The following is a 27719-nucleotide window of genomic DNA, read 5'->3' on the forward strand; positions in this document are numbered from 1 at the left end:
TGGCCAAAAAATGCCAAGGGACGGGTCCCAGAGTGGTGAAAAGCAAAAGGAGGACAAATTTTGATGCACAACATTTTTTATGATACAAGACCTTTACCTGCTTTTCCAGTCTCTGAAGTCCTAATTGTGCAGCAGGGAGCCTGGAAGCTCTGAGCTCCCTCCATTTGCCCCAAATTTCAGCACTGAAAGTGAGATTACCCCAGGCGGTGGCATTCTTTTGATTCAATTTACAGCCTACAGCACAACATGGGTCAGAAGATAGACCGGGACACCGCAAGAGGAATCAAACTCCTGGGGACTAAAAGGTGCGTGTTCCTCGGAATCTCAGGTGCCACAGCAGACCGGTTCTTGTGTTGAGGGAGCTGGTCAAATGACCCGCCTCAATTTCTGAAATGGTGTCTCAGTTTGCTCAAGTAACCCCTGACTTGATCCATCCACACCTGGTTGTTCTCCAAACTCCTGCCGTCAGGAACAAAGGCCCGGGAGACCTTGCTGGTGAAGACAGAGGCAGAGAAGCCATTAGGTAGCTGAGCCCAATCTGCTCCTGCTCATACTAAATTCTGCATTTGGCCCGCGTTAGGGGAGGAGTGGTTGATACAGCAGAGGCTGTGCTGCCATTCAGCTGTCGTGGTTGAGACGGACAAACGACATAGACCAAGTTCCTCCAGGATGAAAGTAGTAGATGCCGTTTATTGCCACAAGTGCATTTTTATACAGTTTTACCAATTCATGTGTCTCTTCACTATTGGTTACAAGTTAACAGCAGTAACATCTCATTGGCTAATGTTGCTATCATCAATGTTACTCTTCTACTCCCTTCTCTCTCAGGGGTACACCTTGGTATCCCTGGATACTCCTTTACTCCCATCTTTCTCATGGGTAGGCCTTAATATCTTCCAGGCTGATCTCTGTTCCCATGCCCTCCATCAGGGAATCCACGGACCCACCATAGTCCTCCACAATTCCCCTTTTTTGTTTTTATGCTAAAAAAATTGCCTTCATTGTCCGCTGCAGGGCCCTTTGCAGCAGAGAAATCATGCATGGCAACATTAGTAACACAACCACTGCAATCACTGAAACAACCAGTCCTGTTTTCACTACTGATAACAACCACCCTGAAAGCCCTCAACCACTAAGCAATTTCTTGTATATACCATCAAAATCTTCACACCCATGTCCTTGAGCTAACAAGAAAAAGTCTATTGCGGCTCTATTCTGCAGTGCAGCATGTCTTACAGAATCTACATCTAACAAAAGTCCACTTAAAGCCTTGGAAGTTCTGTTAGTTTGCTTAGCTAGCCAGCATCCTAATTTTTCTCAAGTATTTAAAGCTTGAGCTGGGCCAACACCAGGTACCAGAGATCCTAAACCCCTTAGTCCCGATGCCCAAAGATCTACATTATCATCACACTTTGACTTATATCTATGGAAAAAACGTTTTTCCCGTGTTGCTCTTCTGTGATCCACTATCATGGATGCACTGGGCATTAAGAGAGTTAATCATCCCAAACTACACGGTCCTCCAACAGCATGAGAAGGAATTCCTGGTGAGGCTCTATCTCCGCAGATCAAGAATACACCATACAGCAGTTTTCGAGGTCGCTGTCCCACATTACCAACAGCACCCCTTGGATTCTTCTGCGAAGAATTACACCATCGAGTTTCATTTCTATAGTCACCAAGGGCAGCATTAACATTTTGCAGTTTTATCCATTCATGCTCTTGTATATTGGATACAAGCGTCCCTGGGCATAGATCCCAGCAATTCCAGTTCCTGTGGTTCAATATCTGCGTCCGGGAGGCAATTAATCCAAAGTGCCATGTCGGTACTATTACAGTTCGTTGCAATGCCTCTGCACCGACCACTATTTTGAAACAGTTGTGTGATGCTGCTGTAGTCATCAAGGGAGATGCCAACCAAGCATGTGTGGAACGGGTTTTTCGGAGATGCCATAGCTAGGCATATGGAGTCCTGGCCAGTCGTGTTGGCTAAAGTAATCCACATGTTAGTCTGTCTGTGCAGGCATCCAAAACGCAGCAGCTGCAGCAATCATCGTCAGGAAGATAACACAGGTTTCGCATTTTGCGCCGGCAACCATTGTGGCCCTTGATCTGTAAAGACACAAGCATAGCCTCTCCCCCAGGTTATCAATGGATGTGGCCCTTCCCATTGACCATTAAGTAGTGATTTGATCATAACTAATGTAGGTTCTTTCTGATTTAGCATGGTTTTGGGTCATACTCGCAAAGTGTTTCATCATAGGGGGAATTTAGGCTGCACCACTTAGATATAAGTGATTCATCACATACAATGCTTTTGACAATCAATTTTGTGGTGTTTCCCCTGCTTCTCCCCCGTTTGCTCTAAAAAAAAATTTTCAGAATCAGATGCATGCGTTGGACCTTGCCTACATACTCAGAATCACAAATCAAATTTAGAGGTTCCTCCTTAAAAAGCTTTAAGTAACATAAAGCTGCGCCAAGTTCTACTCATTGGGTTGAACCTTCAATAACTTTTTACAGAATGATGCCAGTTGTTATCTTCATGCCAGACCACTACAACTTTATGAGACTTCCCTGAACCATCAACAAAAACTGTGCAAGCGTGTGGGCTCAGACCAAATACAAGTATAGCCTGTGACCTGATGTGAAAGACTTGCAGGTTCTGCAGCAATTTACATTCAGGCTTGCCAAGAGCTATACTGTCAAGAAAATCCACTGCTGCAATTTACAAGGACATAGACTGCAAATAAAAAAAATCAAAATTAGATTTCACAGATGGTACATATATGACAAAAGGATCATGGCCTATTAAGACTTAAATTAATTCCCTGCATTTCTTGATCAGAGTACCAACCAGTATATCAGTCTGTTAGCATTCTCGTCATACTGTCCCACAATAGCCACATGTGGTTTCTATGTTGTAGCTATGAACAGACAAATCTGCAAGGTCAGTCGAATGCAGTCAGCCTGTAAGGTTGTCATAAAGTTATTCATCAAGGTCTCTAACTCCATTTTGGCTGTCATATTTATCAGATATTGTTTTCCATTACCGGATCGAAGTCCCGTTTCAGTTCTATCAATGTAGTGTTGGCTTTACCGATACTTTGGCTCCCAATACTGATGAATATACAGCATTCAAAATTTCCTTTAGGAAATTTAGCATTTAGGTTGGTTGGTTTGGTTGGTTGTCATTGTTGTTTTTACAATACCGATCAGAGTTTAACAATTTAAATTCTTTTCTGGTCTCAAACTATTAGATAACAATAAGAGCAAATTAACTTACTGTACTGTACTTCATCCCATTTTTTCCAAAGTTCTGCAGAACCACATCAAGTTCAATACAGCACTAAAACCCAGAATTCCACATTTAAGCCACATTCAAGTACAATATCGTTTCAAGTTTTCTTTTATCAGAATATTTTCCCAAAAGTTACTCTAATGTGTAAGGATGCATCCTAAGGGGGAGCAAGGTGGTATTTTAGTAGGGGAACCAGTTCCCATTTTGTAATTATCTCCCCTAACAAAATTCTTTTGGTAGCAAATAGATATATATATATATGCAAACTGAAATACTGAGCTCAGATATGAAAACCAAATACCAAGTTCAAATGTGCAGATGGGTCACAGTTACACTTATTCAAGACAATATCTTGATTTTTGCATTGCACCTTTGGGCTGCTTACTGTTCAGCCAGGTAGAGGTGATGCTGGGTCTCCCTGACAAAACAGGTCAGTGCGCGCTGGAGCCCAATCGGCACCTGCCCCCCACTGCCCTAGCAAGCTGGACTGGGCAAGGCTTTTATTAGTGTCTCATCTGGCGTGCTACAACTGTTATCCCAAAACCAGGATTCTTTACTTGGTGTGCATACAAAAGAGCCAAATTTAGTACACCAAGACGAGACACAACCTATCACAGAGTTGCACAAGTCTGAATGCAATGAATGTGACACTAATAAAATGCAGTGAATGAGACACTAATAAAAGCCTTGCCCAGTCCAGCTTGCTAGGGCAGTGGGGGGCAGGTGCCGATTGGGCTCCAGCGCGCACTGACCTGTTTTGTCAGGGAGACCCAGCATCACCTCTACCTGGCTGAACAGTAAGCAGCCCAAAGGTGCAATGCAAAAATCAAGATATTGTCTTGAATAAGTGTAACTGTGATCCATCTGCATATTTGAACTTGGTATTTGGTTTTCATATCTGAGCTCAGTATTTCAGTTTGCATATATATATATATCTATTTGCTACCAAAAGAATTTTGTTAGGGGAGATAATTCCAAAATGGCAATGTTTTAGAAACCCCAACTCAACTGGAGAGCATCTTGGGAGGGGTCGAGCTGCACTTACCCAGAGAAGACATCGCCAATAGCAGCAGCTGGAGGAAAGCCAGGAGAGATCGGTGTCGAGACGACAAGAGCAAGGAGGCTGCAAAAGGGAGAGAAAAGAAATCACTGATGTGGCCACCGCCCGATGGAGTCCTGTCCCTTGTGGCTGCCTTTACAGAGGGCAGCCCCTCCACAACGTCACAGATTCACACAGGTCGTGGCTCCTTTTTGTACTGCTGTGGCACAGAAAGCCGAGATGGATCACAGAGAAAAATTTAAAACAATTTCACAAGCTAGTGAGGCCACACAGGGGAAAAAAATCTACAAAAAGTGTCCCTGAATTTATCATTCAGCTACATGTGACACGTGTTTGACAAGATTATTTCTTCTGTCAGAAGCGATTTGCTGATCACCAAGTGATAGGTATCGGCAGTGGGAAATGATCTCTTGAAACTTAAAGAAAGGGGGCTGCAGGAGAAAGGAAACTTTGGGGTTTCTGGCCAGCTTGAGGTGGCTTGTTGCTGGGATTGGAGATGAGAGGGCCTGGGATGCTGCGGTGGGGCAGCCTTGGCTGGCAGACCAGCCCCACATACCCCTCAGTAGGATGGGAATAAAGAATATGATGAGCAAAAGTAAGATAATTCATGGGCTGAGATTAAAAATAGTAAGATAAGTAACGGAAAGAGGAAGAGAGAAAAAACCGGAACACGTGATGCAAAGACTCATAGGTTGCCACAAGCACAGTGAGATCCAGCAGACCCTGAGTGATGGCTGCCTCTCCAACTTCCCTCCCCTCCCTTTTTATTGATGAGCATGATGTTATGGGGCATGGAATATCTCTTGGGACAGTCAGGGTCCAGTATCAGTACCAGTGCAGGTTGGGGGTTGAGCTGCTGGAAAGCAGCTCTGCGGAGAAGGACTTAGGAGTTCTGGTTGACAACAGGTTGGCCACGAGTCACCAATGTGCCCTTGTGGCCAAGAGGCCAATGGCACCTTGGGGGGCATTAAGAAGAGTGTGACCAGCAGGTCGCGGGAGGTGATTTGTCCCCCTCTGCTCTGCCCTGGTGAGGCTGCATCTGCAGAACTGGGTCCAGTTCTGGGCTCCCAGTTTGAGAAGGACAAGGAATTACTGGAGAGAGTCCAGTAGAGGGACACAAAGATGCTGAGGGGTCTGGAGCATCTTTCTGATGAGGAGAGACTGAGAGAGCTGGGGCTGTTCAGCTGGAGAAGCTGAGAGGGATCTGATCAATGTTTATAAATATCTCAGAGTGGGTGTCAAGAGGATGCACCAGGCTCCTTTCAGTGGTGCCCAACAACATCCTGAGGGGCAACAGGCACAGACTGAAGTACAGGAGTTTCCATCTAAACACAAGGAAAAATTTCTTTACTCTGAGGGTGCCAGAGCTTGGACCAGGCTGCCCAGAGCGGGTGTGCAGTCTCCTTCTCTGGAGACATTCAAACCAGCGTGGACCGACCTGTGCGATCCGCTCTGGTGACCCTGCTCTAGATGTACCTGCGTTAGCAGGTGGGTTGGAGTAGATGATCTCCACAGGTCCCTTCCAACCCCAACCATTCTGTGATTCTGTGAGAAGAGGAGACTCTGGGGAGACCTTATTGCAGCCTAAAAGGGGCCTGTAAACAAGATGAGGACAGACTTTAGAGCACGGCCTGTTGTGATAGGACAAGTGTGATGGTTAGAACTAAAAGAGAGGAGATTAAGACAAGATATAAAGAAGAAACTGTTGCCCCTGAGAGTGGTGAGAGCCTGGCCCAGGTTGGCCAGAGAGGTGGCGGATGAACCATCCCTGGAGACATCCCAGGCCAGGCTGGACGGGGCTCTGAGCAACCTGAGCTGGTGCAGATGTCCCTGCTCATGGCAGGGGTTAGACTGGATGAGGTGTGAAGGTCCCATCCAACCTGAACTGTGACTCTACGTAGAAACCCAGGATGAGGTCTCAGCTGGACCCGAGAGGCGACAGATGCTGTTGGGTGACGTGGGTTGTGCTGTTCCAAGTGTGAGGCAGCAGATCCCATCAGTGGTTTTGTGCCAGCAAGTGCCCCTCCCACATTGAGAATTTGAACGTCGGATCCTTGGGAACGGGGTGGGATGAACACGGGACGAGGACATGTGCAGATGCATGTCCCTTCTGTGCAGCCCCCACTGATAAAGCTGAAAAATCAGAGGCGAGATGGAGGCGGACCTGAATGTTTAAAGTCCTGGAGTGCAGTTTTGACCTGATATGGATCTTCCTTAGATCATAAACTTGTTTCACCCCCTGTCTGTGATGAACTGGCCCTAGTCTGGCTCTCAAGGCAGGAACCAGTGTGAAAAAGGAAACAGAATGACCAATCAGAGCTGATCTACACTAGAAAGAAAATGGTGGAAGTGATATTTAACAGCCAGAGCCATTTGTCACACTCAAGGTCACGTGTTGGGAACGTCTCCAGGACCACCACGGCAACGAGTTTTCAGCCAAATGTTCTTCATATCCTGAGAACATTGATTTGCAGCTGACGGGACAGAACTAATTGCATCAGCTCAGCCAAGAAATATGTGAATTATATGAATATACAGAATTCTAGGTGAATATATAGAATATACTAATATGAATTGTATTACGAATATATATTAATTATATATGGAGGAGAAGAGAGAAGAGAGGAGAGGAGAGGAACAGGTTTCTAGAGAGGACGATGAAGAGAGGAGGGAGATGGGATCAAAAAGCAGGAAGGAGGGAGGAAGAAAGAAGAGATGACGGCAGCAAAAGAGAGGACTTGAGAGGGGTATAAGGCAGAAGAAGGGGAAGAGCTGAAAGAAAGGAAAAAAAGAAAGGAAGAAGTGAGAAAAGAGGGGAAAAACCCCCCAGATATATGTATGGGAAGCAAAGGGAGAAGCAAAGCAAGGGGAGAAGAAAGGAGCTGAAGTTGGGGATGAGATACCGAGGAGCATCATGAGGCTGTGACCATCACAGCACCGTGATCCAGGGGCTTCTCAGGGCTCCGTGCCAACCTGTCCAGGAGAGCAGCGAGCTGCCTGCTGGCCCTGTCCGGCCCGGAGGCTCCGTCCTGTTCGGCCCGGTGTCTCTGTCCCACCTTCTCCATCCGTCTGACGAGAGCTGGGTGATCAGTGGGGCAGGAAGTGCTGATAACAGAGGAGAAGCCACTGACCACAGCTGGGAGGAAGCTCAGGGGAAGCTGCACGCTGGATGTGGCATCTTGGGGCTGTCATCATGTTTTCAGGGATCTTTTCCTTCCCACATGCCCTAGATCACCTCTTTGCCCTGGGAGCCATTGTCCACCTCGCGCTGGGGGACGTCGGCTGTTCTCTCTCTTCCCTCAGGCACCTTCCTCACGACGAGTGACGAAGAGGAGCAGCAGTAGCACGGTCCTTGATTCTTGTACACATTTCCCACGGGATCCAACCTTCCCTTTCCGTTTTCCCTCAGCTCCCATCACGCCCGTGACCAACCCCAGAGGTGTCGACAGTCTGGTGACCTGCAGCGCAACGGCCGGGAAGGGACATCGGCCAACGAGTCGCACGAAGATGGTTTCCACAGCTTCCTCTTGCACCAGAACTGGGACGGTATCAGTGTTTGGAGTTACTTTTGCTTTCTCGGAGAGAATGCAAAAAATGAGGTGTCGACATTAACACCTCGTGAATACACTGAGCTTTCTGTTTTGCTATCGCTGTATTCAGCTTGACTGTAGATAAGGGTGGCAGCAGTCACTGAAGCTTAAAGAACATTTTAAAAGTAAGTACCAAGGCCTCATATCTGTTCTGAAACTCTTTTCTTTTCAGGGAATACGTTTAAGGGTCACTTTAGAATGATTTAGAAGCTGCAGAGGACTCAAGGGCCCATGTTGAGATTGACCAACATCCAGTTAAAATGCTGGTTTGGGTGTTCAAGGTAAAGGAATAATAAAAAAAAAGTTTCCTTCTCCCTTCTTCCCTCAGACAGAGCAGAGGCCACAAGTGAGGCCTCTGTTGAGCAAAGACATGATCCAGGTGAACCTGAGACTAATTACCACTGTAACTAATCAGGGCCATAGGTGAAGCACTTGTGCCATCTTTGTTGTGGAGGTTCTTGGTAGAGCACCCGTCTTGAAACCAGAATCACCTCAGTGCACAAAACAGTGGCCCCAGGGGCACCAAAATCACCTCAAAACACAAAACAGCGGCTCCAGGGGCTCCAAAATCAGCTCAAAACACAAAATGGCGGCTCCAGGGGCAGCCCCATTTCTTTACGTTTCAAGAGATCATTTCCCACTGCCGATATCAATCGATCACTTGGCGATCAGCAAATCGCATCTGACAGAAGAAATAATCTCACCCAACATGTGCCGCGTGCAGCTGAAAGGGAAGTTCCAGGACACGGTTTGTACATTTTTTCCCGTGTGGCCTTGCTGCCTTGTAAAATTGTTTTTCTTTTTCTTGGTGGTCGGTCTCAGCTTTCCACGCTGTGACGGCACAAAAAGGATCCACAACCTGGAGAAGGCTCCAGGGAGACCTTATTCCAGCCTTTCTGTACTTAAAATGGCTCATAAAAAAGATGGGGACAGACTTTGGAGCAGGGCCTGTTGCAACAGGACAAGGGGTGATGGTTTTAAACTAAAGGGAGGGGAGATTCAGGCCAGACATGAGGAAGAAAATTAAAATAACTTTTATATTTTATTGCTTCTATTTGTTTAGGCTCTGCTGAACGGAGCCTCTGAGAATGAGGTGGGGCTGAGGGAGAAAGGGATGTTTCCCTTTTCCCCTCAGAAAGTTCCTTCCAGCCTCCAAATTCTTGTTTCCCTCAGAGAAACCCCGGGATCACAGGGACCCCCCCAGGGATCCCAGAAACCCCCGAGACCCCCCCCAGCCCCACAGGGACCCTCACAAGAACCTCTGGGACTCCCAGGACCCACCCACCCCCCCCATTAGCCCCTTTCCAACCCCCAGGGACCTCCCAACCCCCCCAGGACGCCCGAGGGGCGACTGCATTTGCGGGGGGTGGGGGGGGACAGGGGACTCTGACACCCCAAAAGTGATGGGGGGCGATGGGTGGGGGGCGGGATCCTGGGGGGGTGCTGGCAGGTCGAGAGGGACATTGGGGGGTCCAAGGGGGGCTGTTTTGGGGTAAAGAAGGGGGATATGGGGATCAGTGTGATTTTGGGGGAGTCGCGGGGGGCGGGCACCGATCGGGACGTGCGGGCGGGGATCCCCGGAGGGGCTGGGGGACCCGGGGGAAGCGGCGCTCGGGCGGCAGCAGCAGGACGAGCCGCCAAGGCCACGCCCCCGGCACCGCCATTGGCTGGACAGCCAGCGTGTCACCGCCCCTCAGGACCCGCGCCGAGCCGCGATTGGCCTGGAGGCGGCCTCGTGATGCCCATTGGCTGTTCCCCGTAGGGCGGGAATCCCCCCTGAGCGCGGCCGCCCTGTCCCCCCCTCAGCCCCAAGATGGCGGGATCCAGGAGGCTGGGACCCGCATGTTGGAGGGACCCAGGAGTCCTGGGGGGACCCAGGAGTCGGGGACCGACATATCAGGGGACCCAGGTGTCCGGGGCGGGGGTTGGGTCATGGCAGTAAAGTTGCTTTTGGAAAACAACTCTGGAAACACCTGATTTCACCCCAAAACTGGGGGGGTGACACGTGGGCCTCTGCACCCCCCAGCTGGGGCCTGTGACCCCCACATTGGTCCTGGCCCAACAGCAGGGGGGAGTCCCTCCCCAGTCACCCAAAAATCGGGGCTTCGTTTTTCCAAAAGTCGCTTTTATTTCAATAAATCAACATTATGAAAGGGGATGGGGGGAGGGGCAGCCCCAGACGCTGGGGTCAGCGCTCAGCCTGCCTGGGGAGATCCCAGCAACACCGAGGGGAGAAGCTGTGGGGGGAAGGAGCGACCCCCGGCAGAGCAGGGTCCTGCTGCTGCTGGGTTCTCCGTGGGTCAGGGCTGCTCACAGCTCCAGCTCACTGCACACTGCTTCCCATAGGAGGTTTCAAGGAAAAGATCTGTACAGGTATTACTCTAAAGATAAGGAGCTTTCACGAGTCTGTACTTTGAGTTTCCTGCCGTGGTTGAGACGGACAAACGACATAGACCAAGTTCTTCCAGGATGAAAGTAGTAGATGCCGTTTATTGTCACATGTGCATTTTTATACAGTTTTACCAATTCATGTATCTCTTCACTATTGGTTGCAAGTTACAGCAGTAACATCTCATTGGCTAATTTTGCAATCATCAATGTTACTCTTCTACTCCCTTCTCTCTCACAGGTATACCTTGATATCTCCAGATACTCCTTTACTCCCATCTTTCTCACGGGTGGGCCTTAATATCTTCAAGGCTGATCTGTTCCCATGCCCTCCGTCAGGGAATCCACGGACCCACCGTAGTCCTCCACAGTTTCCTATTCTAGGACTGGGGGAGCAGGAGGGTGGAGGAAAGGATAAATGAAAAAGGAGCTCTCGAGTTTTAACAAGTGACTGAGACTCCTGAACTGCAAATCTGAATGATCAGCACATCTGTCAGAAGCCTCGTAACATCCCTTCAGCCACTCCTCTGCCCATGCACAGCAGCAGAATCACATCTGCTGGACCCATCAGCCTTAGTCTGACCTGTCCTTATTTCCAGCCTGCAAACAGGAAGATGCGCCCAGGCAGTGCCCTGCAAACAGGCAGGTTTCTCTAGGGCCAGAGTGAGTGCACAGAGGGTGGGATGTGGTTTGTGAGCACTGACAGGGAAAAGACATGGGACAGGCAAACACCTCCCAGAAAGAAAATCTCCTGGAAGCAGTGATATGATCTGGGAAGGAGAGGAAAATAAAACCAGAAATGTCGTGAAAGGGAGAACGCAGAAAACTCTGTGTGATCCCCTGCAGTGCAGACCCCTCCTCTGAGCAGCCCCCTCACCTCCTCTCCCACCCAGCAAAGCCTCTGCCCTCAGGGCCAGGGGCTCCAAGGCATGAACCAGCTCCTGTGCAGCCAGAGCTCCAGTTCCCTCTGCAGAGCACAGGGGCTGAGAGCAGCTGCCCGGCAATGGTGGTGTGTGGGAGGTGGCTGCACAGCTGGGGAAGGGTGACGCTGTCTGAGTGCCCGGCTGCCTCTGCCCTGGCCTCTGTCACACCCATCCTCGCCGCATTTTCCTTCTTGCTCCACTGCTCCGGGTCACTGTTGTTGTGATCTTGTTCTTGCTGTCAGGCTCTCTGGGGATGGGAGTTTCAGCTGCCGAGTCACAGCCTGATCTTGTGGGTCCTTTCCTGCAGGTGTGTCCACGGGAACACATGTCCCAGCTTTGCTCTGCCCTGTGGGGCTGTGGGCAATGCAGTCTGTGGGGCTGGGGAATGAGCTGAGTCTCCCTGAAACAAATGCCACCATTAGGACCCTTGGCTGTCTCCTTGAGGTGTCCTTCCAAACTGTGACCATCCCTCCAGGATGCAAACCTGTCCTACAGCATCTTTGTGTTATCTGAAAGCCCCATGTGATCCGTGTGTGTCCCGGGCTAAATGTGGGGAGCTGAGACCTTAGGAAAGGGTGAGACATGTCATGGTCTGAGGTGGATCCCTCAGCTCTCAGCAGTGCCTGGTGGCTTTTCAGAGTAACATGGGAGTGTGGTCAGCCCCCATCTCAGAAAGGTGCCAGCCCAGGGCAGATGGGAGCAAGACAGAGGGACAGACCAGCTCCCCTCACTCTGCACTGACCCACAGGCCTCCTCTTGCCTCACAGGACTTGCTGTGTTCTCCCTGAGTGCAACAGAAATGCTGAGGGTTTCGAACGCCCAAGAACACTCCCCAGGGTGGGAGGAGAGAAGGAGCTGTAGAGACCCCAAACCTCTGAAACTGCCTTCTGCCATCTCGGTTCCTTATCACTGGGAGGGCAGATGCTCACAGGCCCTTCTGCACCAGAAGCGGTTCCAGTTGACACAGCTGAACCCTAGGACTGGCCTCTGGCCCCCGTTCCCATGACCCCCCTGCTGCAGAGCAGGGCTGACTCCTCAGCAGCCAGTGGGCACAGGCCCTGCTCCTCACGGCACCTCCAGCCAGCACCACCCAGGGCTCAGCCACGGAGCTGACGGAAGGTCTGGAAAAGGATAAGGGTGTGATGGAGCAGGGGGAGGTGTATGAGAAATGGCTTTGACTTTTTTCAGAGAAATCTCCTCTAACTTCCCACTGTCTTTTGCTCCTATGACAGGTCCCCATGCCTAGAGGCAGCAAATGTCCAATAGCAGTTTCATCACTCAGTTCCTCCTCCTGGCATGGCAGCACTGCCAGGGAGCACCAGTGCTGGGTCTTCCAGAGCTCTTCTCTTTCCAATCCCACACTCTCTTCTGATCCCTTGTGTTGGTTCAAGGCCAGAGTGCGCTGGCAGCTGGGTCCCAGTCCTGTGGTGCGGCAGTCCTGTGACTGCAGACAGGGACAGGAAATGGGCTCTTCTGGCCTCCAGAACAGCCTTTCCGCAAAGAAAGATGATCTTCTCAGTGCCTGAAGTTTTAGGTCTGTCCCCATGTGTGGAAAGACAAGCCAGCGGGGACGAAGTCCAGCCTGGCTTAACGGAGAGCTTCAGCTGGAACTTGGGAATAAAAGGAGAATTTCTAATCTTTGGAAGAAGGCTCAGGCACGTTAGGAAGACTACAAGGATGCTGTGAAGTTATTCATGAAGAAAACTGAAAGTGTCAAAGCCCAACTAGACCTGCGCCTGGCTACTGCCATAAAAGGATAAAAAAATTGTCAACAAAAGGAGGGCTAAAGAGAAACTGCATCCTTTATTGGATGTGGGGGGAAACATAGTGACAGAGGGTGAGATGTGAGAGGATGAGGGAAAGGCTGAGGTACTAAATGCCTTCTTTGCCTCGGTCTTTAATAGTCAGACCAGTTTGTCTTGGGGCACCGATCCCCCTGAGTTGGAAGACAGGGATGAGGAGCAGAATGAAGCTCCGATAATCCAAAGGGGAATGGTTAGTGACCTTCTACCCCCCTTAGAGACTCACAAGTCTATGGGATCAGATGGGATCCATCAAGGGTGCTGAGGGAGCTGGCAGAGCTGCTCACCAAGCCACTTCCCATCATCTGTCAGCAGTCCTGGCTAAATAAGAGGTCCCAGTTGACTGGAGGTTGTCAAACGTGACACCCATCTACAGGAAGGGCTAGAAGGTGGATCCAGGGAATTGCAAGGCTGTCAGCCTGACCTCAGTGCCAAGGAAGATTTTGGATCAGATCATCCTGAGTGCCATCACACAGCACATACAGGACAATGACGTGATCGGGCCCAGTCGGCATGGGTTTAAGAAAGGCAGGTCCTGCTTGAACAACCTGATCTCCTTTATGGCATTGTACCCCGTCTTGTAGATGAGGGAACAGGAAAGGCTGTGGGTGTTGTCTACCTAGACTTTAGTGAAGCCTCTGACACTGTTTCCTACGGCATTCTCCTGGAAAAATTGTCAGTCCACGACTTGGACGGGCATACTCTTTGCTGAGTAAAGAACTGGTCCAGAGCAACAGCTTGGCAGAGTGACAGTTAAAATGCATTGGCCGTGTGCAGCCTGTGCGCTGCAGGACAGGGCCTGGGGGGCAGCAAGCGCCCACCCGCCAGTGCTGTAACGCGGCTGGGGCCAGGTTGTGCTGAGGGGCAGATGTCCTGCGGCAGCAGGAGAGGCCAGGAGCAATGCTGTCTGCTCAGCACGCTCGGGGTGCTGCACATCTGAAGGACACCAGGCCTTTGGGCTTCTTGATCCAGCTTTATTATAATAAAATCCAGCCGTTTTTCTGAGAAGAGCTGCACCTCTGCTGGGCTTAGTGGCACCAGCAGCACAGGGCTCGCAGGGTCCACCCTGATCTTGGTTGTTCCCTTGGGCTGGTCAGGATGAGGATGGTCTGAGCTGCCAGGGACTGGATGGAGGGTTCACTGTCCTCCTCCAAGGGCTGAAGGGCTGCAACAGAAAGAAGCAGAGCCCAGATGACCTCCCACGTCTGCAGAGACCGCCCAGGCCATGCTCCCAACCATGTTCCCTGCTCACCGCTGCAGATCTCAGACAGCTTCTCCTCCTCCCTTCGGTCCCTCAGGGGCCGCGCAGCCAGCCCTGGACACAGAGTTCTGTCAGACCCCTGTTTCCTCCCCCTCATCAGGGAAGACCAGGAGCCGAGATGGTGGGACTGAGCAAGGCAGCCACCAAGGCCACCTGTGTGGGCAGGGCTGAGAGGGGAGGCCAAGGCCCTGCACGGGGCAGCCAGGGCTCTGGCAGCCACAGGGCTGCTCCTTGTGCCAGGGCAGCAGTGGGGACTGGGGCCAGGCTGCTGAAAGCGGGACCCTAGGGGCTGTGACTCACCGATGAACCTCACGGCCGCCTCTCGCAAGCTGGCCTGAGCATCCCTCAGGTATGGCAGGCTTTGACTCAGGTATTCCTCTGCCCTGCTCCTGTCCTGCTCCAGCTGGAGAGAGCACAAGGGTGTGAGCGTGTCACTGTCTCTCCTCCCAACAACCCACCTTTCCCTTTCCCCCAGGCCATTCCTGTGTCCCAGCCAGAATCCATGTGGGGCTGAGGCTGAGAGAGAGACACAGGCTGAGGGGCCCCAGGGGTGCTGAGAGCCCTCCCTCCCACTGGGTGTGGGGCAGAGGGAAGAGCCCTTGGGGGCTCTCTTCTTGAGGACAGGGAACAAGGATGCAGCTCCGGGCTGCAGCAGGGCAGGCGAGGCACATCTGCAGAGCTGCCCAGATATGTGGGGCAGCACCCATCTGGCCTGGGCCTTGGGGGTTGTCCTCACCAAGCTCTCTCCAATCCTCCATGTCTGCTGTGTCTGCGCCAAGTGTTTGAGCTGTTTCCACTTGAGCAGCTCTGCTGCAGCAAGGAGGGCTTCCCCGGCAGCCTGCGGAACAGCAGAAGCTGGGAGATGGCACCATAGCCTGGGGATGGAGACCTGGTGTCCCCCTCCTCTGGGCTTTGTTCCTGGGATGATCCTGCCCTTTGGGAGCGGGGACATGCCCTGGCCCAAACATCTGGGGCTCTCATTGGCACAGCCCTTGGGGACAGGGACCGAGGCTCAGAGCTGCAGCCCCAGCACCTGCAGGGACAGCTGAGGAGCCCATAGGGACGCACCTCTTCAGGTCTTGGTGGCCACGGGCTGCTGCTGAGCACTGTGGGACCAGGTAGGGCAGGTGGTGGAAATGGCCGTGGCAGCTTCTCTATTGCTGCTCGCTCTAGGTCTGCAGGGACCCTTCCTACGGGCTGCACTGGTGGAGGTTGCCAGCTGCCAGCAGCCCTGTCCCCTGGTGCCCAGGCCATCCGTGTGGTACCCGCACACCCTCTTCTGCCTCAGTGCTCAGCGTGGAAATCTGTACCTTGGCCACGCTGTCACTCTGGTCGCTCAGATGAAAGAAGAGGGGGAGCAGTGCACAGCACACATAGCTCTTCATGCTCTTCTTGTCGCGCCCCATCACTGACTGCACCAGCTTGCTGAAGAGGCAGATGGAGAGCTCTCGCAGCTGGCTGGACACCTGGGAGGAAGGACGAAAGTCGGACTTCAAACCCAGCAGCTCTCCACCCAGGGTGAGCAAGGGCAGTATTGCGGCTGACATGAGGGGAGATGCTCCAGGGTCAGATTGTGCAGCAGGGAGCTGTGCTGGGCTGCAAAGCCCAGAAGCCATCCCACGAGAGCCCAGGGGAGCAGCCCCTGCTGCCAGTGCTGCCCATGGGGTGACAGCTGCCCACCCGCAGGGCTCAGTCCCCGACATCTGCCTTACATCGTCAAAGAGGGGCAGGAGCTTTTCCACCAGCGGCTTGGCGATGGGGCTGGTCTCCTCCCTCTTCAGGTGACCCATCATGTTTTGGAAGAACTCCAGGACCTTTCTCTTGATATCTGCGTTGACGTAGTCAAGCACCCCCATGACGTGTGGCAGGAAAACCTGCATTTTTCTTGCCTGTATGAAGAGCAGTTTCCTTTTTGTGAAACGCTCAAAGACCACTCTGGCAAACAAGTTGGTCCGTGAGCACCAGCCTCCTGTCCAGCTTCCTGGCAGGTGGTAGCACAGGAATCCCTGTGGCAGCCTCCTGGTAGGTGGCGGCCATGGATACACAGGTGGGGATGCAGGAGAGCAGGGTTAGGGCAGAGAGGGAAGAAAAGCAAAGACTCCCTGTGCCCTGCTCAGCCGTCCCCTTTTCCCGCAGGCCCCAAGGGGCAGGCGGCTTGGAGAGCCTCTGTGCCTGGAAAGATCCCCAGGAAGCCATCGGGCCCCAGCACGGCAGGGAGGGCATTTGGAGCTCTCACCCACTGCCTGACCCCCACCCAAGGCCAAGCCACCGCCTCACCCACTGCCCCAGCCCCAGCTGCCAACATGGCTCCCTTTGACGCCACCCTGCTCACCACGTCACGTCTTTCCGACAGCCTCATGAGGACTCCGAGAACCAGGGAGACTGTCACCAAGCTTGGATGCCTCTGACAGCTCTGGACGTGGGACTCTCCAGCAGAAACTTCCAACTGAAGCTCATAGGAGGGCATCAGCTGAAGCAAAGGCACCAGCGAGACCCTGGCAGAGCCTGCAGGGCTCCCTGAAGGTGACCGAGGCCTTTCCTGGTAACTCACAGCCAAGGTCAGGTTGCAGGCCTGGTCTGTGGCTGAGCTGATCAGGCTGTAGAATGCTCCACTGATTTGGAGTTCTCTGAGGAACTTCTTGAAGAACTTCAGTATCTGGGGTGCGGACAAGACGACCTCCCACAGTGCCATGCCAGTCCTGCAAGCCAGAGCACTCTGTCAGCAGGGCAGCCTCGGCCACAGCAGCGTGGCCGGGCTCAGCGCTGCAGGACGGTTGGGATGCCCCGTGCAGCAGCAGAGGGCTGAGCTGGTGCTCCCATGGGGCTGGCAGGAGCAGGGCGGGGGGGAGCTCTGGGCTGACTTGCTCAGCTTTGGTTGCTGTGGGCCTGGCTGAGCCCCAGGGCTGGAAAGCGTGCTGGGATGGAGGGTCCTGTTCCTCGGGGGTGTCCTGCAGGATTCCTTGGCTCTGGCAGCCAGAGCATCTGTGGGCCCCTCTCCCCACAGGAGACAAACCCTCATGGTTTTTGGGGCCAGTACCTGTCTTCTGGTGGAGCGATCCTCAGCAGTGTCATGACCACCTCCCCAGGGCTCCTGTCAGCCATCAGGAGAAGCAGGGACTCCAGGCTCTGCCGGGCTGGTGCCATGCTGATGCTATCCAGGTTTTCATGGATGCAGCTCGTGATCTTTGGCACCTGGAAGGGACAAAGGTGAGGATGGTGCTGCTGCTGGAGTGCGGTCATTTCCTCACCTGCCGTTTCCATCCCTCTCTGCTGCCTTCATGTGGCAGGTGCCTGAGACACCAGGGGTTGGGAAGGAGGGATGGAGAGAGGAACGAGGCCTGACAGGGCCAAAAGGCAGGGCACTCCAGCCACAGGCCACTTACATCTGCCAGCCAGAAGCCAGGGTTTTGCATGACCACGTCCAGCAAGCCTCTTGCGTGCTCCTTGTCAAAGATGCTGGAGTCTCTCATCGCCTCAATGAACACAATGACAATGTCTGTCCTCTCAGAAAGTCTGAGGTATGGTGCACAGGACTATAGGAGGAAGAAAGGAAGCAAAGCCATGTCACACTGAGTGCCTTGCTGCTGCTGCTTAGCTGAGCAGTGCCAACAGCCCTGCAGAGATGCCCAGCATTGCTGGCGGCAGCGCCCGCAAGCAAAGCTGGCAGCAGGGGCGGCGGTCACTGCATGGGGAGGATGAGAAGAGAGGCCCAGGGTGAGGGAGCAGGGCTGGGGTCATGGGCACAGGGTGCTGGCCCTGCCGCCAACCAGGGCTTGCTGGTGGCCGGGAGGACTGGGGCTGCTGCTGGGACACGAGCGCAGCCCTCGCATCGTTCCTGCTCATGGACAGCAGGAACCCTCTCAGCAGGGACAGGGAGGCCATGCCAGCCCCTGATTGTGGAGGCCTTTGCTCAAACATGTCCCCCGCTGATGCCCCAACAAGAGTGCAAACAAGAGCTCATTAGTATGTCTTAGCTGCTTACCCAAACTCCCAAGTCGGGGAGATCACCTTCCAAACGGGGCAGTTGTGCTTGATTATTCCTGCCTAAACAGCAGGGAAACACAGAAAAGTCACTAAGACACAGCAGCTTCGCCAGCAAGCTTCCCAAACTGCCCTGAGATCTGCTTGCAAGATGGCAGGACTTAAGTGGTCAAGGAGATTTCTGGAGGGCATCAGGAGTAGCTTCTTGCTATAAGTGCTGGCAGGACCAGCCAGGAGGATGCAGAGATGGATCTGCTCTTCACTGGGAGGGAACACATGGCTTTGGGACATGGCAATCAGCCGTAGCTTTGGCTCTGTGAACCACAAAACAGTGGGGTTCAAGATCCTGAAAGGAAGGAGGAATGAGAGCAGCAAAGAACAGATCCCAGACTTCCGGAGAGCACTCAGCTGTTGCAGCAGAATGACAGCTGGGATGCTTTGGGAAGCAGCTGTAAGGAGTGAAGGAGGTCAGGAGGAGGAGCAGACACATGGGGAGATGTCTTTGTGTAGAGGGATGAAGCCCACAACAACTTCTCTTACTGTTTTGTCGAGCCATGAAGGTCTGAAGGCTAGAAATGGCTTCCTCAGCTGGACTTGTTGTTTCCCCAGAAGTATGGAGAAGGAGATGTCCCAGCAGCTGTCCCAGGATTGGGAACTGGATGTCTCTATAACTGACACTGCCATGTATGTCTCTCTGAGAGTGGAGCCAGGCCTGGGTGAGAGAAACAGAACAGCAGGATGGTTGAGGGGAGGCAGCTGGCACCAAAACCCTGAACCCAAGCGTGTGTCCAGGGCTGGCTCCGTGGGCAGTCAGGGCTTTCCAGAGCCGTGCCAGTCACAGCTCCCAAAGCAGCTGGCTGGGCAGCAGCCCCATGTGGGGAGGGCTGCAGGCTGCTCTGGGGTGCAGGGATGGGGAGACAGCCTGGCCGGAGGGTGCCTGGCTCCTCACCCGCATTGTGGCACGTGTGGACAGCAGAGTGCTCAGGCACTCAATCCTCCTCATGGCCCTCTGCCGCACATGTGCCCTCTCAGAACTGCTGAAAGTCAAGAGCATCTGGGAAGAGAGAAGCTGCTGGTGAGCCCTGGGAGCAGCCACCCACTCCAGCAGAAGCAGCACTGCTCAACTCCCGGGCTGGACTCGCCCACTCCATTAAGGCTTCCCCTGGTCTCGACCAAAGCCTGTAGTGGGGTTCTTGCCCAGGGGTCCCTGTCTTGGGGTCCCTGGCAGGCTTGGGACAAATGCCCCAGGCCAGCCCTGTGGCCAGGCAGGAAGGCAGATGCCACCCTCTGCGGCCACTGTGCTGCGGAAGAGCCTGGTGGGCAGCCCCCGGTTCCTCAAGGAGGTGGGCACCCTCCCGGCAGTGCGCTCTCTCTGCATGGCACGGGGTGGGACTGTCACCTCAGGAGTGGACACCCCATCCCCCCAGGGTGAGGAACAGCCCTTGTGAAGCCCAAACTTTGCACATGCCAGACCTGGAAGATATTCTGCAGCAACGTGCTGACTCTGCAGGCAGGAGAGTTGAGAAACAACTCCTCCAGCATGAAGTCCATGGCTTCCATGGTCTGCAAAGAAGACAACGAGTTGTGGCCATGTTTCCTGCCATCCCTCTCACCCGCAGGGGACTGATCGGAACTCCCAGCACCGAGGGATGACTCTCACGCTGCTTTGCTGTGCCTGGGAGAGACCCAGAGGCAAATAATCTGCTGCGGGAAGAACAGCCTGTGAAACTGGATGTGGCCAGGCCCACAGGCAGGGGATGAAGGGATGAGGGTGGGACAGCAGAGCTGAGACCCTGCCCCACCTTGGATCTATGGTCATATTGCAGCATGGGGTGGTAGGGGAGCAGCCCAGAGGGACCGGGGGCTCCTGTAGCTCACCCAGCACTTACAATGAGGTAGAGGCACCAGGTCGCGTACGGCATTTCCTCTTGTGGAGGAAGCAAGAAGAGACCAGAGAAGACCACTTGGATTAGGCTTATCTCTTTGCCCTCCAGCACTGTCTCCACTGAGCTGCAAAGAGACAGAGGAGCCAATTAGACACTGGTGCTGAGAGCAGCGCCTCAAGTCCTCATGCAGGTGGACAAGGGACTCTGGGGCAGTGGGCCCCAGGAGCCATGGGCAGGTACCTCAATGCGGCAATGGCAAGCATGGCTTGCCGCCACACCGCCGTGCGCAGTTGGTCCCTTGGCTCCTCTTCCAGCAGCACCTGCAGAGCACAGGCGGGATGGGACCTGGCAGCTGCCAACACCCAGTGCCACCAGCCCTGGGCTCTGCCCAATGCTGTCCTCACAGGGTGCCGGTGCCAGGGGCCTTCATCCCTTCCCCAGAGCCGCTGGGTATCCCCTCACCTTGATATTTTCTGCCAGCTCGTATCTCCGGCAGAAGACATCTAGGCCCTGTGTCAGGCCGCGGTGCTGGCTGGTGTCGCAGAGGCTGTAGATGCTCAGAAGAAAACGAATCTTCTGGTCCTCTTCCTGGCAGCCGTAGAGCAGAGAGACAAGCAGGGAGTGTGACATGGGGACACAGGGCCAGCGGCACCGCAGCGTGGGGGTGCAGTGCCATGGGGACAACCTGGGAGAAGCAGCTCTGCCCAGCCAGCACCCCCTAGCAGCCCTGCAGCAGAGCCCATGTCAGCAGACGCTGGCACAGCTGCCTTTGAGACAGCCGCGGTTACCTTTTCTGGATTGCTGACAAAGGCCACAATGAAGTCCACACTTTGCTCTTCGAATTCATAAACAGGTAACCAGTTGGCATCTAATGAAGGAGGAGAGCAGGGAGGGCTGCAGAGAGGGTCCGCAGGCAGGACAGAGCAGAGGAAGGTCTGCCCCCCGTCCTGCCCAGACAATCAGGGCCCCTCACTCACCGATCTGTGCTGGCTGGACCACATCCACCTCAGGCTGCGGTGGAGCTCTGACCACCCTGCGAGCCCTGACCTCCTGCCAGGCCAGCCTGGGGCGGCTGGGGAGTCTCCGCGCCATCCTGCTCAATGGAGGGAAGGGGTAGGAGTCGGGAACTGGGGAGCTTCAGTTAAGCGTCTCGGTGCTGCAGGTCTGCCAGGGGCAACGCTAAAAGACGTGGGCTGTGGTTGGAAGCTCCTCACTAGTGAAAGGCAGGAGCTGCACTCAGGGACTCCTTGCGTGAGTCTGCCAGGGCAGCTCGAGATAGGTCGTGTATGGTCGGACTCGATGATCTTTAGCGTCTCTTCCAACCAAAATGATCCTCTGATTCTGTGAATCTATGACAGACGTGGGCTATGCTCGGGGCTCTCGCCAGCTCCGTGCTCGCACCCTGTCCTGTCACCGTCCTGCCGGACAGTGCGGGCTGGGGCCCGCAGCTGTGCTGAGCACATGCAGGGCAGTGGGTGTCACCGAGTGAGGTCACAAAGGGCCCCACTGTGACCCTGCGCATGGGCAGGGAGGGGCAGAGTGTCCCCTTGGGAGGCACAGGCCAGCTCAGCCCTGGGCACCTGGGTGCTCTCAGGGTGGCCATGGCAAAATTTGAATCCCAGTTTCTAAAAGTTCCACCACCCATTGCTCTTAGCGTAGTCTTTAACAGTCCGTTGCACCGTTCAGTGTTCCCAGAGGCTGGTACACGATGTGGGATGTGACAGACCCACTCGCTGCCGTGCTCCTTGGCCCAAGCGTCTATGAGGATGTTCTGGAGAAAAGTCCTGTTGTCTGGCTCAGTTCTCTCTGGGCTGCTGTGTCATCACAGGCCTTGCTTTTCAAGGCCCAGGACAGTATTGCAGGCAGCAGCATGGGGCACGGCGTATGTTTCCAATTGTCCGGTGGTCACTTCCACCATTGTAAGCACAGAGCTCTTGCCATGGCGGGTTTCAGGCAGTGCGATAGAGCCAATTTGCCAGGCCTCTCCGTATTTACACTTCAGTCATCGCACCCCATCCCACACAGACTTTAACCACTTGGCTTTCTTGATTGTAGTGCATGTTTCACAACGGTGAATAACCTGTGCAACAGCGTCCATGGTTGAGTCCACCCCTCAACCACAAGCCCATCCATATGTTACATCCCTTCCTTGATGACCTGAGGCATTGTGGGCCCAATGGGCCATAAATAATTCACCTTCATCTTGCCAGTGCAAATCTACCTCAGCCACTTTAATATCGGCAGCTCGATCCCCCAGCTGGTTTTTTGGATCGGGTTCTTCAGTGGATCAACTCTTGGGCACATGAGCTTCTACGTGGCACACTCTCACAGGCAGGTTCTCTAGCCGGGCAGCAATATCTCGCCAGGATTCAGCAGCCCGGATGGGTTGGGCTCTTGGTTCCATCCTGAGCTGGGTTTGCTGCCCATGACCCCACGGAACAGACACCTCTGCTGTCTGGAGTGGCCACGGAACAGACGGAGCCCAAAGCCACGGATTCCATGAGCTCAACGGAATGTTGTGACATTTTATGGACGTTTTACAGACGTGGCCCATGGACTGAGGGAAACTGTGTGTGTGTTACATCAACGGGTGGGAAGGGGAGCGGTGGTTGGTGAGGATATATTGGATGGTGTGGGACCTGAGCCTGACATCCATGGGGTGGAACAAGGGGTGGAGAAAGGACCGTCGTGGTTGAGCTCCAGCCGGTAACTGAGCCCCACTAGCCGCTCGCTCCCTCTCTGCAGCGGGATGGGGGAGAGAACCAGAAGGCTGAAAGTGAGAAGGCCTGTGGGTTGAGATAAAAGCACTTTAATAGACAAAATAAATTATTATAATAATAGTAACAATAATAATAAATTGTAATGTTGTCGTTAAACCTGCTAGTCCCTTACGCGGACTTCAAAACCACCAATTTGCACTCAAAGATGAGATATTGTTTTATTACAGAATTGTGAAAGTCTGGATGCCAGAGCAAACTAGCGTACCGAGTGCTCAGAGTGCAGGGAACACTGGGAGAAGTAGGACGAGTAGGAGTACTGAGAGTACCTAGAACAGGGAGTACTGGAAGCACTGGGAGTACTACAAGTCCTGGGAGTACCAGGACAGGGAGAAGTGGCAGTACTGGGAGTACTACAACTGGCAGTACTGGAGTACTACCGTTGCTGGGAGTATTGCAACTGAAAGTACTGGGGGTACTTCGAGTACTTGAAGTACTGGGACATCTACGACTGGGAGTAATACGAGTACTGGGAGTACTGTGTCTAGGAGTACAGGGAGTACTACAACTGGGAGTACTGGGTGTACTTGAAGTAATCGAAGTATTAGGAATACTTGCAGTACTGGGAATACTGGGTTGGATGGAGCTTTGAGCAACCTGGTCTAGTGGAAGGTGTCCCTGTCCATGGCAGGGGGAGTGGAATTAAATGATCTTTATGGTCCCTTCCAACCCATTCTATGATTTTATGATAAGAAACAAGCTTTTGTAGGCACACAACTATATCAAAAAGTTTTACTAGACATTATCTCTCCCAGAAACTTTTCCTGGAATGCATAAAACCTTTTGTAAATATACCCTCTGTACCTAAATATCACTAGAAGTTCCACACTAAATGTGAAGCAGAGAGGTCTGCTAATGAAGTAACAAATTAGGTTCCTCCTTCAGCACCACGAAACAGAAAACTTCTGGTACAGGAAAGGGGCTGGCCAGTGTTACACCTCCAGCATCTTGCAATGCAAGTCCTGTGCCCCAAGATGCCATGACAGCTTTATTATTGCCTGTTCCTGAAGGAAGCATTCTGTCTCCTGATAGCAACTAAAGAATTTAGTGCACATGATCTCATTCAGCCGCCAAGGAACAAACAAGCAGCAGTGAAAATACAGCAGAAATGCAGCAACTACAGGAAGCCAAAAGATTCCAAGCCAGATATTGACCTTGTGAGACTTAGAGCTCTCATGAAAACACAGCTATAATTTTAGCACATTTTTCCCCCTTCCTTGATAGGAACAGATTCATCTCTCTCATACAGATGGAAAGCTCCATACCCAGATGAACTGAAACACAAGCCATTGCTTACTTCGTACATTGAGAATCAAGTGTCCGAGATACTTCATATTTTAAGATTGATCAATGCTCTTGTTGTCAAGGAAAGCCTTACTAATCTGGTATTTACAAACACTGCTCAAAGCGTACAAGTTTTTTTCCACACAGCTTCATCTAACCTTAATGCTAGTCTATAAAAATCTATGCCTCAATCCATTGAGTTAGAGAGGGACTTCCGTATGTCTGATTCAGGCTGCTTCCAGTCTTCTCCCATTAGGCCTTTCAGGTTCCATTCTTTGAATAATTCCAGGCGATAACTGCAAGGAGGAGAAATAAACAAAAATGTTACAGGTGTCAGGATATGTCTTAATAAAAGGCAGTATCCTCAAGGGGCTTAATTAATCTTTATTTTCGTGTTTTCTTGGGCAGGAATGTAACCATCATTCCATGTGTTCTTTTTCCAAACTCTGAGTTTATAATTAAAAACACTAGTGTCTTTCTGAAAATCTTGTACTAGAAAACAGAGGGCAAAATCCTCAGCTCTGAACAAGTATCACACGGCATGAAGTGAAAACTCACCTTTTAAACTCCCTCACCTTATGTTGCCTGGAACTGCAGCCAGAGCAGGGCCGCAGTACTGTCCTGCTTTATGACTTCTCTGCGTTCCAATCAAGTAAATATAATTTACAACTCTTGACCAATTTAAAAATTGTATCACGATGATATCCTCTCCTCACAGAAAAGAAGGCAGCAGGACAGGATAATGAAGCCAGTAAATATCTACTTTCTGGAGGACCAAGAGCCTCATTTCCTTTAAATACTATGAAATGAGTTCTTGCTAAGAATTCCTCCTTTAGGCTACCATACAGAAACAGAAGGAAGACACTGCAGCCAATTCCTAATTCTTGCATAAAATAACTGCCAAACAGTAGACAGAACACCTGACACTACAATACCCATTTTAAAAGGTAAATAGAATTCTCTTATTAGAAAGTAATTTGTAAGAGTGAAGACAAACTAAGAGCAATGAACATGGCAAGGAGCAACCTTTCACACAATTGCATCTGCTACCAGTATCTGAAAAAGTTAAGGGTGTTTTTGGAAGAAGTACTGCAGAAAGAATGTAAATAATCCCTTCCTGAAAAATATTACAGGCATTCTCCAGTTTACCACAGGAGGAAAAAAAAAACAACCAACCAAACAAAAAACACCACAAAAGCCAAAACTCTATCTATTTCTTACAGAACACCGATAAAGAGAATATTCTTTTTGGTTTTTTAGTAAACAGTTCCAGAAGTTAAGGTTTACTTAGAGAAAGGCAAAAAAGGGTAACTTAACCTAAAATTTACCTTACCTGGCCATCATTTTATGTTGAGTAACAAGTTTGTATAAGAACTACAGAGCACATCTAGAGCTAGTTAATTTATACAAAGTATCCTGAGGTTTTATCAAATCATCTTATCCTCAATGTCAAAGAAAATAAACAGGCCCAGAGCATGATTGAAAAATCAAGATATTCTATTTTTTCTATTGATACTGGGTATCCTTTTAATATACTTTTCAGTTTAGTCTGCCTTTTCGAATTTTTCCATAATATGGAACCATCTGTATAGATGAGGTTGTTTACACAAGTGTGATGGGAGCGGCTGAAGGACCTGGGGGTTCAGCCTGGAGAACAGGGGCTGAGGGGAGACCTTCTGATCTCTGAACTGCCTGAAAGGAGCTTGGAGCCAGGGCGGGTCGGGCTCTGCTCCCCAGGAACAAGCGCCAGGACCAGAGGAAACGGCCTCAAGTCATGCCAGGGAGGTTCAGACTGGATATTAGGGAAAACATTATTCCTGGAAGGGGCTGTCGGGCATTGGAACAGGCTGCCCAGGGTGGTGGTGGAGTCACCATCCCTGGAGGGGTTTAAAAGGCGTTTAGACGAGGTTCTCAGGGACATGGCTTAGTGCCAGAGTTGGGTTGTGGTTGGACTCGATGATCCTGAGGGTCTCTTCCAACCGAAATGATTCTGTGACTCTATACAAAGTACAGTGCCGGTGGATCTGGGGCTAAGCAGTACAGTTAAAATACTCATGACACTCAGTCTGGAAACCAGGTTAGCTTGCTTTAAGGATTCCAATAATAGTGCAGCTCTATTACAAAAGAGCTAATTTCATGCTTACAAACCTGATTTCTGTCCTTCCTGTGGTTCATGTTGAGGCACAGGACGAAGCGCTTCATACTTTCTCTCTTCTGAGCCATGAGTTGCGAATGCACTGAATTTCTTAGTACATGGTGGAAAATAATGCCACAGAAGATGAGCTTTACCCTTCCATCTGGTTTTCATTCTGGTCACCTCAAACTCTAAAGGAAGTTCTTCCTGGTAGAGAAGGAAAACAGAATTAATGTCATCTTCCAATCGGGCAACAGGTACCTATAACCAAATAGCTTCCTGACTATTTAAAATGGTGTGCCACATTGTAACTCCAAGAGCTCATCATAAAGAGCTTTACAAAGCATTATACTAATTTTATTTGCTTTACCAACTCTAGATGTGGAAACACTCACCTTGAGCTCACATGATCCCAAGCAGGAGATGGGGGAGGAGGAATCCTCTGGCTTATGCAGCTGCTTGTGATGCCACTGGTAGGTCTGCAGCTGTGAAGGAAGGAGCAGCAGCTGGCCTGCGCAGGTATGTGTGACACCACATGGACACGAGTAGGTGAGAGGGCCGGAGCAGGAACCTTCTATGTGCAGGTGCATATGATGTCACAGGTGTCTGAGAAGGTGACAGGGTAGGAGCGAATTCCTGCCTGGTGCAGCTGGTTGCGATGTCACTGGTGGCCGAGGAGGTTTCGGAGCAGGAGCAGGCCCCTGACTTCCGCAGGGGCAGGTGATGTCTCTGGTACCTGCACGTGTGGCAGGCAAGGAGCACGACCCTGGCTTGTGCAGTGGCTTGCGATGTCACAGTGCACGAGCAGGTGACAGGGCAGAAGGAGGAAGCTGGCTTTTGCATGTGCTTCTGATGTCAAATGTGCCTTTCTAGGGGACGGCGCCAGAGCAGCCTCCGGTTTGTGCGGCTGCTTCTGATGTCACATGTACCTGCGTAGATGACAGGGCTGGAGCAGAAATGTTCCTTGTGCAGCTCGTTATGACCCAAAATGCAAAGCTGTGCTAATCAAATAGCAAAACAACGCATGATATGTTATAAAATAATCCTAAGATAGGGTTAAAGCCTCCACCTGGATAGATAAAGAGAGGGAATTTTCTGGGACAATATTGGCAAATTGACTTTTCTGAAGTACCAAAGTGTAATAATTATAAATGTCTTTTGGTATTAGTAGATCCCTTTTCCGGATGGCCTGAAGCTTTCCCATGCCGGACCAACAAAGCTAGGGAAGTAGCAAAGAAATTATTGAGTGAAGTCACACCAAGGTTTGGGGTTCCAGACGGGATCTCGTCAGATCGAGGCCCAGGTTTTATAGCAGAAGTAATACAGACAGGA

The sequence above is a fragment of the Caloenas nicobarica genome, unplaced genomic scaffold (assembly GCF_036013445.1).
Source record: "Caloenas nicobarica isolate bCalNic1 unplaced genomic scaffold, bCalNic1.hap1 Scaffold_83, whole genome shotgun sequence".
Classification (NCBI taxonomy): domain Eukaryota; kingdom Metazoa; phylum Chordata; class Aves; order Columbiformes; family Columbidae; genus Caloenas; species Caloenas nicobarica.